At 50.1% G+C, this 15222-nt stretch overlaps 1 protein-coding gene across 2 annotated transcripts in view; it reads left to right on the top strand.

Annotated features, from left to right (window-relative positions):
* The first annotated feature begins 253 nt into the window (after positions 1–253).
* Positions 254–15222, top strand: part of LOC119397693 (cadherin-23) — a 157531-nt gene continuing 142562 nt past the window's right edge. The window contains exon 1 of one of the 2 annotated variants that reach the window (XM_037665123.2): positions 254–544. The gene's annotated coding sequence lies outside the window, so the exon portion shown is untranslated. The remainder of the gene's footprint in view (positions 545–15222) is intronic. The other variant, XM_037665119.2, reaches the window with a different exon arrangement.

Here is a 15222-nt window from a genome sequence, read left to right as displayed (position 1 = left end):
CCTCTCCTGCTCTCCCACTGTGGACGAGCAGATGTTCCCTCGCTGCCTCCTCACCGACGGCGGCACCACCTTTCCCACCAGGTGAGTTCACGGTGGGGGGGAACGGCGGTCGGCTGCCCGGACCAACACACGCGCAAAAGCTACGCAAAGTAGCAGTGGCGCCCCGAAGCAATAAAAGACAAAGTTCCTTGCAAATAAAAGAAGAGGCGGACAGGCTCTTCCTCTCGCAGCCCCTCTCCCGTTTCTCCTCGCCGCAGAGGGCCGTCGTCGTAGATAGCAGCCGCACTGGTGGACCGGCCTGCCATTGTCAGTGGAAGCCAGCAGCGTTGCAGCAGCGGGTCGGTCTCTGGGCTCCTCATTTTTCGGCGAGGCATCGTCGCCCTCCTCCGTCTCGTCGTCTGCTCGTTCCTCTGGTTGTTCGCCGCCCCGTGTGATGCGTGCCCGTGGATAGCGCGTCGCCCCTCTCTGGATGCCCCACCAGGGGCCACGTCGTCGTGCGATGTTGCCCACACCGGCTCGGCCCATGCGGCACTTCACATTCTCGGTGAGTTGATGTTGTGTTGTGGGTCGGTCGGCTCGGTGCCCCCAGGCACGGTGTGTGCGCGCGCGCGTCCTGCGCGATGGAGAGAAAAAAAAAGAGTCAACGTCCCGTGACATCACCCGAGGGTCCGCGCCGGATATGCGCTCCGGGGCGCTTTCTCCCTCGCGCCTCGGACGACGTTCACTCGTTCACAAACACGGGGTTTACTTTTGTTCTCCATGGCGAGGTTGGTCAACTCGAGATATATCGCCGATGCGAAACGACCCGTCAACATTCAGACGCTTATTGATTTTTGCAAGAGCGAGTAACAGGACGTCCTGGTGTTTTAGAAGCGAAGCGCCTGCTAAGCTACGATGAACACTCCGAAGGCTGCGTATTCCAAAAAAAAAAAAAAGAATGCGAGTCATATTTCAAGTCAAGTAGTTGCGCAGTGAAACAGTGGATTGCCTCACCATTTAGAAAGTCGGCGATTTCAAAGCGCTGATTTACCCGAACACGCGGCATGTATGGTGCCCCCAAGTGCTGAACGTGCAGGGAGCATGAGGCTCAGCAGACCATAAGCAGGTCATGGTAGGCTTAGTACATGCTAGTAATAAACTGCAGTTGTAAAAATGCTTCGTGTTTTGATTACAGTCCGCAGTACTCTCTTTAATGGTGGTTATATCCAAGTAAGCCGCCAGGTTGCGCCTAGCGCGTAAGTTTCCTGACGAGTAACTGAAGTAACTTCGTATATGTGCCACATTGGTTCATCGGAGCATTCAAGTAAGGCATACGCTAACCGGTGGGCCCAATATATGGGATCGCAAAACACTAGCAAAACACCAAAAGAACGTTGTTTAATTTATGATATAATGCGTGCTACCAGTCACCAATCTGAACAGTCGCGTACTTTACCTTCATTTAGCGCGATATAGCGCCAGGTACAGCCTTGCCTTTTAAAAACTGAACTCTCAGCCGCTTCTTACGATACCTTAATGGTCTAATTTTACGAAACAGTCACTGTTCAGGCACCTCCACTCTATAGTGTCTTGCATGGTATGTTCTGCGCTGAGAATTCTGTCATCAGTGCATGTGAAAATCAGCTCTTAAGGTTTAAAGCCTGGATGTGTTTTAAAGCTTCCAGGCTGGGAGCTTTACACGGATGGAAGGATAAGTTGATTCCGGTGTCACCGTATGTACTTCAGCTTGAGTGTGTCATCCGTCTAGACCAAGGCTTTTGTGGGCACACGCAGAAGCCTCGGTTTAGATCGATCGAAAAAAAAAAGGGGGGGGGGATGCGTTCGAGGAGCCATACGAATATATTTGATAGCTCCGCAGTCTTGACAAACCATCTGCAAAAGCATCTTTCAAAACACAAGTGCTTTACGCTTTTTCTTGACTCGGAAAGGCTCAGCAAACGAAAAATAACGGTAAAACTAACCTCAAGCACAATCGAAATATGTGCATCGAGTATATTGGTGAAGCGTAGCCGACTTTTGCCAGGCCGTTTTCACCACCTTTCATCGACAATGTATATCTTTGACGGGGCGCCTCCCTAATTAACCTATGTAGGATCTTTTTGTTTGGTCTCTTCTGGGGAAAGAGCGCTCATCATCGTGTTGCGTGCCTTTGTGCTAAGTTTTATGAACTACTTCTCAGTCATGTCTACAAGCGCACGAGGCTGATTTTTTTTTCTCTTGGGTGTATATTATTCGTATTTTTATAGTTATGAGAAAGTAAAAGAGATGCCTACTCAACTAGAAATCGGAGCGACACTTGATGGCTCGAGCGAAGCAGGCTGAGATTTCATGGAAGGCCACTCTCTTAACGCACCGATCAGGCCCGTAGCCAGTAATTTTATTCGAGGAGGGGGGGCACTTGCTGAAAACCTTGACTATTTGAGAAAAACACCTATTTTCATTATTTATTTTTGGTAAAAAACACCTACTTCACCCCCACCCCCCCCTGGCTACGGACCTGGCACCGATGCTTTCAGACAAAGAACACACCTGCGTCTTTGAGTGGACGCCACGTCACCGATATAGTTTGAATAAACAGATGTATACATGTATGACGTTCCGATTATTTCAGTGGGGTACTTCGCGCGAAGTGTCAGTAATGCACATGGGGAACCAAAACAGTGCCTGAATAAAAATATATCGAACATGATCGAAAGGAAACGTCCGGTCTTATTCTATTCGTCCGAGACTACGCGCGCCACAGTGCTGTAATTATCTTTTTTTTTTTTTTTAATAATCATCCATGTCTCTCTTGCGGCATGTACTGAAGTCAGTGACCCCAAACGATTGACTATAGATGCATCAACGACGTGACCGTACACACTGAATTAATAGCCTACATTGTGCTCTACGAGGGACCGCTCTGAAAGAGCTGTTATTTCTCCAACCTCATCTTTTATGGGAATGTGGGAAGGAATTGCTGCTTACTCTGTCGGCGTTATCTTTCTTTCTTGGTGCATAGGAGACGTCGAAATCTTATAGGCTACACGGATCTGGCATTGGCGCTGCCCAACGTTACTGCATACTTCAAGTCAAACTATGGTATTGAACGTCCCAAAGCAGCTCACGAACCGTGAAAGACACCGTAGTGGGCAACTTGCGACTGTTTAAACTTCTTTAACGAAGGTGTTGAAATCTAAGTACGCATTCCTTTTTGCATCCTATATACCTCAACAGAATGCGTCCGCAAGGGCTCGGAATCGAACCTACGAAGTCACGAGCTTAGCAGCAGGTGTGCACCTTACCCTTTGCATCGTCTTCAACACGTATTTTTCAAAATATATATACAGACTGCTGCACGCCCGAAGCAGCGGATGCTATGCTCTGTTGCATAAGTAGACTTGTCAACAAGTATGCGATGGGTTACGTTTCAGATAGCTGCATTCTTGAGATGTGCAACTAAGCGCTATCGTCTCTATGGCTGTAGCAAGAAAATCACTCGGTGCTTCTGCCGGATCGGCTTGACGAGCGGCCAGTAAGTCAGCTGTGTTTATGGCGCCACTACGAATAATCCAGTCCGACAGCTTCATTCGAAAGTAATAGGACCTCCGGTGTCAAGGCAACGAACAACAAAAAAAAAAAAAGGAAACTACCACTCACGCAGTCGCCTTGTGCCGAGGGGCGCATAGTATTGTGGACACAGCACGTGAACGCGCAACGCTTTAGCGTGTCTTATCTCCAAGTTCATTTCTACTCTTTCTTCTTTATTCAGCACCTCAATTAGCAAGTCTGTCGCAATGCGCCGGGCTTTTTTTTTTTTTTTTGTGGCATGGGCGCACAGGCATGAGCATGTGCACGCCATTCTCAGATGTTCTCGAGTATATATATAGTCCGGCACTTGCACACCATGCACTGATGGAGCGTGTGTGCACTGCGTGTGCTTGAAGTTGGTGCGCGGGGCCTGCTAGCCGCCACCGATGGAGGATTTGCTTAAGATCAGATTACCGCAATATATTTTCGATGAGACGCCACCCGGCGCGGAGGACATTTCTTTTTCCAGGCAGGCAGCGTGGGAATAATAACCTAGCAGCGACGATGCGGAGGCAAAAAAGTAGGGAAAGAAAAGCGTCACATACATGGCGTGCGCGCTATAGGAACCAGTCCGCGCGCGATGTGTCTTGGTGTGCGCCAAGCGCCGACCGAGTGCTCGAGGTTGCATGGTAAGGGGAGGGTGATTTATCGGCTCCTTCGCGGCACACGGTGTCCAGACGGGACGCGACCAATTATGCGCGAACATTGAGCGTGGGCCGTTCACCACTGCGCGTCGGATTGCATCGGACGCCTTCTTCGAGCTGGGCGGCCTTGCACGCGGCATGACCATCCGCGTGCGAAATTCCCAGCTCACTCCGGCTCTCGCCCAGCCGCGCTCTTCCGTGCAGTGCGCAGTTCTGAATTCAATAGCGCGAACTCGAAGACGTCCTGCAGTGTCGCCCGGAATCGGCCGATCCTGGATTTCTCCGTGTCGTTGATATACGCAGTCAGGCAAAAAGCCCGTCACAGAGACACACATTTTCCCCCGGAACGAGGATTCAAAGAAGCTGGGGTTATATTATCTACGCGCGAACGTAGGACGGCTTTAGTTCGCTCGTGGTAAATAAATGATACCGGTGTAACGGCGTTTTCTTGCGCGCCAAGCCCACGAAGCCAAGCGGGCACCGCTAACCTGCCTTCAGCGTTGCCGACAGCGACGCATGTCCCTCTTGTGGATGTCATGAAAATATAACAGAGCACATTCTGTGCCACTGTCCAACCTTCAACTATCAAAGATACGCTCTGCGTATCCGCCGCCTAGGCGACGGACTGTTGTTCTCAGAAGCAGATATCCTGGGACCTTGGCCGAGGAACTCTATAGGTAGTATATATATGCATATATGCACGAGGCCACCAAAGCGCTATTGCGCGTGGGTGGCCCACGCTAACGCGCTTCTTGAATTCAACTAGGCTAGGCGAGCACTTGTAGATGAGTGAAGATTCATCTGCGGGTGTGAGAACACTGACTCCCCTTCTGTCCGTGTTTGGCTTTTCCCACGTGCGTACGTTCGCCAAGCGGGCGCATTGGTTAACTTGCCTGCCTTTGCTTCAGTATCTCCTCTCTTGCGCGTCCTGTTTATTGCATGTTTCGGGAAATGTTAGTAAGTGGCAGCGGGTAAATGCTATTGTTCTATCCAATTTCAATTCCAATCCGATTCTTCTGGCGCCTCAGCTTCGCTCATTCTAGACCGAGTGCACAAGACAGGTAGACATGGATAATCTCGAACTAATAGTAGCGCCACAAGTACGTGCCAATGAGCAAGGCCAATTGAACTAGTCGTTCATTTATTTGCGCATATGCTGAGCAAATGTGTACAAAAGAAAAAAAAAATCAAGTCCTCTACGACGATACCGAGTAATCGCCCCTCAGAAAATGACACTTGCGACAAAGGCCATTTCCAGTTGATGTCCACGTGGCACATGGAGAGATGGTCATACTCGGCGTATAAAGGCGCAATCTCTCGTGAGTTCACATTAAACGAGGCCATTTTATTGCACTTCTCCAGCTACCGACTGCCTCTCAAAATATATGCACGCCGAACGGCCGTTCCAGCAGCTCCGTCGTGAAGTTGGCGCTAGAACAAAGAGTTGATTTGAGTAGAGGAAACACTTGAACAGGTGAGAATATACGTGGGCTCTGTCGCGTGAGCAGGCGCATGAAGCAACTGCCGCAGCGGTTGGCATTATGGGAAAGCGTCGCAAAAAACGGCGTGGGTCAGTGAGTCGCGCCAGCGTCACTGCAGCTGCCTCCGTTCAACCGGCACGCGCGTGCGACTGCTCCCGGCCAACACAGATAGATTGAGTACGTATACGAGGCATGTATACCGTCGCGTCCTCGTGACAGCATATACGGTATATATACGCTGCTACTGTTCGTCCTGCTCGTTGAAGTCGACCTGACAGTTCTAGGTCTCGCGCAGGCCTTCCCGCTGTATGTTTATATGAACGGCTGTTCGAACGCGTGAGAAAAAAATTCGGAGCTTCGTTTTGGATGAGCGGGCAGCCGCGCTCAAGAACCCAAATCATCCGCGGGGAATCCACGCGAGCACCCGCTATCAGCCGTTTTGTGAAAGCACAGTGCGATATTATTTTTCTCATCTTTTTCAATATCAGTGGGTGATGTAGGTCTAGCTCAAAAAGCCACTGTGTATCGTTATTGAGATAACAGGCAAGTTTTTACCGTATAGATCCTGGCGACGGCTACTCCCTTTTCCTTATTTACTTCATCGACGAATATCAAGAAAAGTATTCTTTCTGTTGGCATGTATTCAGTGTGATGAATAAGTTACGCTTTACTTCGATCAATATGGAGGCAGATGTATAGTTAATTAGAACATCTTGAGGGGCTAGTTGTGCGCAGCTCACACTCTAGCTGTGGAGTTGTGTCCTAATTGTGGGCAGTTCACAATCGTTTACTAGAATGGAGGCGAAAGTATTGTGGCGAGAGACAAATGAGTGGCGTCTGACCCCACTCCTTATTCCGTCCCAATGGCTTCCGCCTATGAGCTGCTGAGAGAAAAGTGCGAATGCTTTTTGCCCGCGTCATCTTGAATTTTTAAGCGTTCGTTATTACGCCACTGGCCGAGTTCTGAGCTATGGGTTTGATAGAGTGCACTGTGTTCATCTTTTCGAAGGTATGCTGGTGGATGTATGTCATCAAGGTGAACCAGCCACCGAGAAATGTGGCTCTAATGCCGGGGCTACTTCGGCTGATGCGTAATATGATATACAGCAATACACTTTCTGTAAAGGTTATTTCGTATACGCGTTTCCTATACCCTCTGTAGACGAGGATGTATGCCGAGCGTAGGATATAGAAATATGTGCGTGTGAAGGTTCTATTGCAAACTGAACCCATTCAAGTAAACTGTCAATTGCCATGTTATTTTCTTTATTTATTTCAGTTTCGTATACGTTTTTCTTCTACTTCTTCACGTTTTGTTTATGGGCAACCGCCTTTTTTTTTTTTTTTTTTCGCGGCAGAACTTACAGAATAGGAGTAGTCGGGGGTGATATGCACCTCAGCTTCTCCGTAGCAATCCATTTGGAAAAGAACAGAACGTTTCGTAGTACGGAGGGTGCATTACAAATAACGAGTGGTACATACCTCACATAGCCCGAAAATGTGCAACGACAAAACTTTCCAATCTGAGTACGCACTCGAACTCAGTCCGTGGCGTTAAGTCCATGTAAATGCTGCACAGTGAACTTTCCGTCCCGCTGCTGCCGACATTACATATATACAAGAGACAGGCCTCAATTTGCACTGTATTTTCCCCCGAATGACTGAGAGGTATAAAGTGTACGTGGCCTGTGCTACCGGCCTCAGAGCGATCGCTGCGCATGTGGACAGGCGCGCCGAGTGTATACCCCGGTGGGACGACCCGGAAGAGAGGCAAGGAGAGCCTGCAGCCGCCAGCGGAATCAAGTCAGGCAGCCCCAAACCTGGCCTGCCGGTCAGCCGCCCGGCGTGGACAGCCCGCCCCGAGACCATTTCGTTCCACCGGGCGTCAAGTTCTGGAGCACGCGAACTGTTACCGGCTTCTCTCGTGCTACCCTCGCCCGTCCCCTTGCAGTGAGTCGCGCAGTGTGTGTGTGGGGCCCCCGCGAAACACATGGGCGTGACTATGTTGGCGTACAGAGGTTCACGTTATAACTGTAATCGGTTTACAGCCTAAGAATAAATACAAGCTCCGCCCGCAAAACCTCGGCGCGCTTGTCAATCACATATGTAGGAGAGTCGTGCAAGGTTTCATTTCGAGCCGTAAGTACTTTTTCTGTGATAAAGTAAATACCACGAATACCGAAAACTAAAGGTTCGTCGTTCCTATACTTAAAATATGACCTTTGGCTAAGCAGTGATGTCACAATTTGGGATGCAGTTTGCCAGGACATTCAAGTTTTCGACATGAAACCAGCGAAAGGAAAATGTTTCTGTATGGGAGCACCAACTATCTGAAACAGCCGAAAAGTGCTTGACGTCACGGAAGTGAGTAAACGTGATTGGATGGAACGTCAATGCAAATTCTCTTTGGGTGGGACAGTGATGACTGTGGATGGAGCTTGTATTTATTCTTAGGTTGTAATTGACTATAGTTCAGCGTGAACCAACATATAGTCTGCAAAAAAAAAAAAAAAAGCCTTACTGAAAAGCCGCGTTCACCGTTGCGCGGCGCCGCAACCAACATCTATATATTTCCCTATTTTTCGTCAAATACCGTGAAACATACCATACCATCAGGCAAGCTAATATATCCCCACTTCTTCGTTTTAGTCAGCATCACTGTCCCATTTGTGAGTGGAGCAGGCTGGTTTTCGAGTTGCCGAGCTATAATGTATGTAACCAATTCTCTCGCGATGTCTCGCTGAGTGCGCGCGTGCTCGCCGATTGCACCCTGCAGCGCGTCGCTGGCTCGTAAAGCTTTGTGTTTGTGCAATCAACTGTCTTTATCGCGGCCGCACAGTTTAGAACAGGGGTCTCAAACACGCGGCCCGCGGACCTTTCGCTAGCGACCCGCGGCCCACGCATGACTGTCTTCACCCCATACTCTTTTTTATTCGCTTAATAAGCATGTTCATCAGCTACACAGACGTGACTGCATTTTTTTTTATGTGAGGCAGGTTACCATGCATGTGTTAAACCAAAACGGTGGAGCAAAAGCTGTATATTTCAGAATCGGCGTCCAGATTTCAGTCATTCTAGAGATCAATATCAATATGTTTCTAGAAAGCTGACGTCAAATCCCCTTCAGAAATGACCCATATATGAGATAAGATGATGGAATGGACAGGCCTTCACCAACCCGGTCCATCGGGAGACTAAATTTCATGACTGCGGCCCGCTAGCTGAGGTGAGTTCGAGACCCCTGGTTTAGAACATACGCTGCCTCGAACACAACATTGAACTGCCTGCGGCATATGCGTATAGTGCTCGCGGTCAGAGCTTCCAAGGGTTGCTTGCGACAGTTCACTCGAAAGCGGAAATGCGCCCGTCGCCTGAGAATCATTATGTGAATAACTCGTAGATATTTACATAAAAATTTCGCTGTAACGCGATTGTCTAACAACTGCCCGTGGTTATGCAATATGACGCATTGTTAGGCAGACGAATGGGTATTCAGTGCACAAGTTGCAGAGCGGATGTGTAAATGCGCTTTTGCTCATTGATGATGTCGTATATACCTTCGAAACACGCAAACGCTCGCTTCTTTCGTCCTTGTACCCGGTAAATCTAATCCTATACCAGGTGACAGGCACATTCTTATGCCTGTCTCCTTTTCCTTCAAATGGATGCAAGTGATTCGTTTGCGATTGACACATTCGCTTCTGAAAGCCAGTAAGCGTGAATATAACACGTGTATAGATGATACTGCAGCGGCAATAACGAATTTGGCGTGGAGATGGGCAGGCCGTATGAATGCGAGCGCAGACAACCGATGGTCTATGTTGCACTATAGTGAAAAGGATGTCAAAGGATGGAAAACGTCGTCGAGGGCGGTAGAGCTTGAGATAGAGTGAGAATATCAAATTTGCGAGCACAGATTGGTTGCGCTGGCGCAGGCGATAACTAATTAGATATCGCTAGGAGGGGACAGGACGACGACCTTGATGATCATGGTGATGCGCGGCACGCATTATATTGCTGTTGTCGACAATAACGGCCGTTGATATCTTAAGAATTTGCTGCGTTGTCAATTCCTTTGGACTTTGCGAGTTTAGGATCACGAAATGGGCTTTTAGATTAGAAATTGCGGCCCTTTCGTTTCGCTGGACCAACACAACCATGGCGCCACCGGCAGTCACTTGCGGAAGAAATGGGCAGGTAGTGCGAAAACTGCAGAACATCGACATTGTATACGTCGCCACGTTTGCTGTACAGCCACTTGTATAGTACATAGTACACAGATTTATGCGGTCTCTTGCAGTGACAGAACGGATTCTCTCAGTTTTATACAGCCTTGCCAAGCCCGCAAGCGAATATCGGGACACTTCTCGGCGTTTGAAGGCCGCACAGTCCCGAGTGGAGCCGCTTCAAAGGCAAGTAAAAGGGCGGAATGATACAGCGCACGACCTCCGTACCGGGTCAAACGTAACTTGGGTCCGCTCTGCGCTTGGACCGTCGGGGGCTGGGAGAAAGCACCGCGTCGTCGTGAGGACGCCGCCGCCGGTGCTGCGGAGCGCACGGCGGAATAATTACCGTGCTTTGGCGTGGCCTCTTCCAAGCGCGCATGCACGCGCAGGCGGCCGGGGAGGCCGAAGCTTCGTTCAGCCGCTGCTGCACTCACCCGCCACCCCTTGAGGCAGCTGCCGCTGGCCGCACTGCGGGTATCCCTCAGATGGAAGGGCGCGCACCTTGGGTCAGGTGCTGCCGGCCCCTCCCACCAGTGGGCGCCGCGCCTTCAAGTGCAGGGAGAAGCTGTGGGGCGCACTGCGGCTTTCCCCGAGGGACCCATTTCACTGCGAGCTCTCATGTTTCGTTGTTTTTTCTTTTTTTTCGCCCCCTCAGTTGCTCTTTTCTTATTGCATCAGTTTCTGGGCTCAGCGGTTACCTCCCTGATGCGTGTGGTTTGTGAGAAATTCGTTTATTGCTTAGCTGAGGGGCGCTGCCGGGCAGCAAGAAATAGGAACAGACAAAAGCGCGCGCGCACACACACACGCACAGAGAGAGAGAAACGCAAGACTTTTCGTGATGGATTTTTCTTGTCGGCGGCGCCGCAAGTTTTGTGCCAGTCGGATAGTCGTGAGGTAACAGCCCTCAAGTTCACGACCCTAGGTGCCTGTGGGAGTTTTCAAGAAAAAAGGGGGAGGTGGGGGCTTGAGTAGGGAGAAAACGCCGAAAAAGAACATGAGAACGGCACCTCCTGAACTGGCGCTTGTAAGTCTAGGCGCAACTGCCTTTGCGGTTTGACGTTACCACCCCTCCCCTCGTGAGGCCCGCATCAAACGCGCATTTGTGGAAACAACACGTATAGAAGGTCCGGAAACATTGCGTTAGATGTTCGATTCTAAATAACTCAGTTTGTTTAAAGTATGCCCTACTAAGTGAGGTGCATGCACATATACCATGTTTTAAAACTATGTTTCAAAACCGTGTTCGTGCGGTAAGAGCAAACAGCACCAAACATGCCTGTTCGCGCAAACCAAGAAATTTGCTCTTACGAAAAATTGTAGCGCAAGATTCTTTTATTTGTTATTTTGTGAATATGGGACCAGTTTCGCATTCAGGATAATGCATATCTTGTCTTTTTGAGCTCGCCGTCGCATAGGGACTAGAAACCAAGCGATGTCATCGAGCGCTTTTACGGACGTGACACGCACATCGTGAAGCCTTTCGTGGTTCAAGGCCCACAGTTGAATTATAATTGAGGCTCTATCTCTCCCGTGGTACGTCCGGGCCCGAGAGTGTAGCAAACGCTCAAAGATGCTGAATAATAATAATAATAATAATAAACGCCTTCTAAACATAGCTGCTCTCGAGAAATCAATGTCGACGAATTTGGCCTTATTATTTCTTGATGGCACAGAACTGTATGACGACCGTTATTCCTACAAGGTGTAAGCGGCGAAACATATAGCCCAGGTGACTATATATTCCAGCTCGGCTGTACCGCCAGGGAACGCCGTTCCGGCCGTTCAACGTCTCGCATACGCACAGACCCGACCGCCGCACTCTTGTCATGGCAGCTCGCGCAACGGGACCCTAATCATGTCCAGTAATGGAACCGACGAGAGCTCGCAACGAACAAACTATGTAAGCGTGGCCTCGGGAAGCGGGAAGAGAACGGCTATACGATGTGCATGCCGCTCGACGCCTTCCAGGAGCCCGGAAACAAAACGGTGGTCGATCAGCGACAGACGAAATCCCAAACTCAGAGACGCTTGCACGCCACAATGACAGCTGACCGGGCGCGCCGCTCAATCAACGGCGGCACCGAGCGCTGATCGCGTTGCTGGCGCGCACACGGCGCTGAAGTTGCGAAACGGCGACAACGGCGGCTTGTCAAACGATCTCCTTCGACGGTGCTCGCGGCTGCCGGCCTAATGTTTCTCTTGTGGCGCCCTGTACGCACAGGGAGCCAAGCAGTGTCGGCGCGAACCGTCATTGCCTCAAGCTCGGTGCATAATACGCTTCTCGGAGGCGCACAATGGTGCACTGGATGCACTGGCCTTGACCACGGCTCTCAACGCGACGAACGCGCGCGGTTACTTGCGGCATTTGATTTTTGGCGTAGCTTTTCAACGCCGTAACAGCGGCAGCGGGCAAGCACTGTTTTGAGATACAAGTCACTCTCGAAAGGCACTTCGGTATATAGCACGTTATACAGATCATGTGTTATATACGCAAAAAACATCAATACTGCGTCGATTGTAACAGAGCCGTCGTGCAAGCACGCAGCAGCGAACCGTAAACCGCCGCTAGAGTGACGCAGCACTTAAGGGCCATTGGCTGAAATTACGAAATAAAATTAAAAATCAAACAAAAAAAGAACATGGAGGTAACTTAAGAGCAAGTCTGTGACCTTTGATTCGGCCGCTATTATGGTTGCGCCAACTTGAAAAGTGCCAGAGGCGCTTGGGATATGATCAATATGGTCAGCCCATTTGCGGCTGACCAATCTTACTTCAAATGAGAAAAGAAGGAAAACATTCGCAGAAGTTTTGTAGATTGCAGTTCGCTTGCGCAGAATCAACGTGCTATATATTATAGTAAATGACAAAGTATACAGCCCAGAGATCAGGCTTTCTTCTTGTTTTCCGTTCATCCCTAGCTCTCTTTTCGAGCCGCTTTGACATTTCCTCCACTGCTTTGGCACCTCGGTATAGTCCGACATTGTTGCGGCTTTTCTTAATATTTCGTTGTTTAAGGCTTAACGCATCTATGCGACACACCACTGCAGCTTAATTGAAACTCTGTACTCTCGCGGTAGAGTACATAGAAAACGGATTATTCCGTATAACATCGATGTTTAGGGGTGTCTTCGCCTATGTACGAGAGGTTAGACGGAAATAAAGGCAGCAAGATAAAACCACTACTTGCACATTTAGGCAAACAACTAAAAGCGGACGAAAAAAATACGAGGTCCCACCGGCGGGAGCCGAACTCACACACTCCGCATTACGCGTGCATTGCACTAGCGATTGTGCTACCGCGGTGGCAGTTTCCATGTCCACATTCTTGATTACTGACGTAGTACATGTACAACTTGAGGACTAATCCTGAATCCCTGCGATTTTCCGCCTTGTTCTAATTGAAAAAAAACAAAAACCTTTAAAGTCACGTGCTAGGCTGGCCCGTATAGCATGCCTATATATATAAGGCTGTGCTCAGGCGGGTTTGGATATTTCTCGTTACCATGTGCGACGGATGCCATTTACGTTCACTATGTCAGACATCAATTTAGGGCGGAGACACAACCGCTGTCGCAGCGAAGCGCTATTATTTGCATGAAAAACTACTTGGCATTAAAGTGGCGTGTTCTATATTGTGCGGTGCGCGTTCTTATTTCTTACTCAATCTGTGATACTACGACATATTCAGCTTGCGCATTAATGCGAGACAGACAAGCGTTAGGCAAGCTGAGTTGAACCCTGCACGCACGCAGGTTCTAACCAACGCCCAAACTCGCCTAGAAACAAGGCCAACAGATATGCGAGTACATGTGCAAACAGCGCTCGCCCAATGGATCTGCCGCGACGATGTTTGCAAAAACCTGCGTGCAGCAGGGGGAAGAAAAACGAAGCACGCATAGAGAAAAACAAACAACCAGCAAACTCTATCCCAATCCGGCCGCAGGCGAGACGAAGCACGGTGTCGGCGAGGCGGAGAGCGCTCGGCCACCGAGGACGTCGTTTCACGCTTGCAAACGCGGAAACAAAGCAGCGTGACCACATTTGGCTGCTCTGGCCGCAACGGTCTGCCCGCGCAGCTTGGTCCGCGCGGGGCGTTGGTGGTGGTTGGGTGTGCGCACACACGCACAGCAGGTTTCTCGCTGCATGTCGGGTTTCGCGAAATCCGCATTCTACGCCACTACGCGTAGGGACGCCGCCACGGACCCCCTCCCTCCCTCCAACTTGCACCCTCGAGCGTTCTCCGCTGCATTTGACGCGACGCGCCGTTGTGAAACGCGCGCGCGCGTTTATTACTGCGGGTCCGCATTACCGCGGCGCCTCTCTCGCGCGCGCCGGCAACCAGCGTCTAGATCTCGTCATTCCGCGTAGTGGTGACCGACAAAACGCGCTCGGGAGGCAAATAAGACGAGGAAAAGAAGCGAAGGCGAGAGAATCGCTCCATTTAATCGGTTCCCCCAGTTCCCACGATGCCGCGCCGTGGCATCTGTTGTTGCGCGCGTTCTGTTTGTATAGGAATGACCGCGGGCCTCGGAGGTATCTTGTGTTCTTCGCCCCGAGGTGGCATCTTTTTTTCTCGCGGTGTGACGGCGGGGCGGCTTTGATACGAGGCGAACATGATGAAAGAGAAAATCTGCCTGCTCTCGTCGATCTTCGCGCTATTGAGGATTCTATCTATGCCCGCGAGGCCGTTTCGCAAACTCGGCCGACGCCGCGTCTGCCGTGTGAAGTCGGGATACTCGCTGTCCATTAGTTCGGCACGCATATACGCGGGATTCATGTATACGCAGCGAAACGCGAGTGACGACAGGCGATTGAGGAAACGTGCGCTTCCCGATTCGGCCGTGCGACCGGATCTCGTGAGTGGAGAGGTGAACGACTTTTAACAGCATAAAATGCGGCCATCAATGAGCTCCTGCTGAGCCACTGCATTTCGTAGCATCCGGGAAGCGAGATACACCCGCACGTTACTCTTCGTAGCACAGGGAACGGCGTTCACTGGAAAGTCAAGCCATTCTTTTACTGAGCCCTTCGTTGCACACGACTTCCTTGGCGTTGTAATTTAACTGGAACAATTGGACGACTGCTCAATTAATTGAATAATTAATTTACTTTTTTTGTTGAGTGAGGCCACCATTGTACGCGGTCTGGTGACGTTGTGTACACGCAGCGAACCTGGCGAAATAAGTGATTGGTTTGTATTGACGTTCTCGCGTTCATTTGCTAACCCCTCGTAGAGGGGTTTAAGAGCAGGTGGTGAACGCGTTCGTCGTGCGGGTTGTGCCTTTCAGGGCAGTGCACATT

This window comes from Rhipicephalus sanguineus, chromosome 1 (assembly GCF_013339695.2).
Source record: "Rhipicephalus sanguineus isolate Rsan-2018 chromosome 1, BIME_Rsan_1.4, whole genome shotgun sequence".
Classification (NCBI taxonomy): domain Eukaryota; kingdom Metazoa; phylum Arthropoda; class Arachnida; order Ixodida; family Ixodidae; genus Rhipicephalus; species Rhipicephalus sanguineus.
Note: the sequence above shows the minus strand (reverse complement) of the source record. Positions and strands in the feature narration are given on the sequence as shown.